The sequence below is a fragment of the Etheostoma spectabile genome, chromosome 22, assembly GCF_008692095.1.
Source record: "Etheostoma spectabile isolate EspeVRDwgs_2016 chromosome 22, UIUC_Espe_1.0, whole genome shotgun sequence".
Classification (NCBI taxonomy): Eukaryota; Metazoa; Chordata; class Actinopteri; order Perciformes; family Percidae; genus Etheostoma; species Etheostoma spectabile.
Window position 1 is genome coordinate 12,300,959 of NC_045754.1, and position 1,335 is coordinate 12,302,293.

Sequence of the window (1,335 nt, forward strand, 5' to 3'; positions counted from 1 at the left end):
CTGCTCTCCTCCTCTTCCGCCAGTTCCTCTTGCCCTTGCCCGTTGCTTCCCCGTGGCTTCTCTCCTTTTCACCGCCTTGTTCTCACACACCTGCCCTCATCAAGCCCAGGGGGTCCACTTGTGTAATTTGAGCTTGTTAAGTCCGAGCGACAACAACAAACAGGGGGAGGGGCTCCAGTCTCATAAAGAAACCCACCTAAAACAAGGAAATAAAGCCACCACAAAACCAAACAGCAATACCAACACTCAGACATGCCCCAATAAACCCAAACAGAAAACACAGCAAACACATGCAATAAACCCAAACCAAAATCACAGCAAGCCCATGCAAACATATCACAGTGTAATCTACCTTTGACATAATCATGCAGACAAAAATCTCAAATTGCTAGTATCTTCTCAGCTCACTTTTTCAGATACTAAGATGTTTCTACATCTATCAAAGTTCTCAGTTCAGTAAATGTTTTATGTGACAGTAGCATAATTCTTATAATCTGCAATCTTGTTATTTCTGAGAGCAAATAAAAATCCCCTTGACTTCTTTTAAATGGCATGGTTTGTGCTAAGGCTAGCTCTGAGCGGACCAGCGGTGGTGGTGGGTGGAGAAGGAGGTCTGAGGCCGCTGCAATTCAGACACAGGAATTCTCAGTGAGGGAGTAGATGTGCTTTGGATCTTTCAGTTGTTCATTGAGCTTGAGATATTTAAAGGAAATATTCTTAAAAGCACCAGAATTTGCAGTGACCCCATCCTGAGCAACAGATATGTAATCAGAACCAGAATCAGCTTTGTGACTTAAAGCTCAACAAGCAAATCTGCTTTTGATGTTCCTTCAAAATCCAGATGAAATTATAGATCTCTGCTATCAGCTGTCTCCATTTGTACAGGCAAGAGAAGGAAAACCTTGTTTGTAAAGCGGTGCTATGCAGTTTTGGCCCTTTCTTCACTTTTTCCTCGCAGGTTTCTCTATAGAGCTCCTCTAACAACTTCAGAATAGATATTTGGCAGCTTCTATGTTTACTTGTGTTTGACTTCTCGCTCGGTTAGTCATTTTCTCTTTCTGTTCCTCCAATAATACTTTCCTAGCTTTCTGCTTCTTTTTTGCCGGCTCAACCATGACAATAGTGTGAAAAACTCCATTGCAACCTTGTTAGCCGGTTCCTGAATGGGCGTGTGTGTGCAGTGCCGTGAAGCAATTCATTACATTGCAAAACCTGATATCACGCAATATACCCGGCCCAAAGTTGCAAGGGTGGTTTTTCTGCTCACAGGTGCTAGAGGAAAGCAAGACAACCACCATTCAACTTGAAAAAATTCATATAACCATTCCAATGACT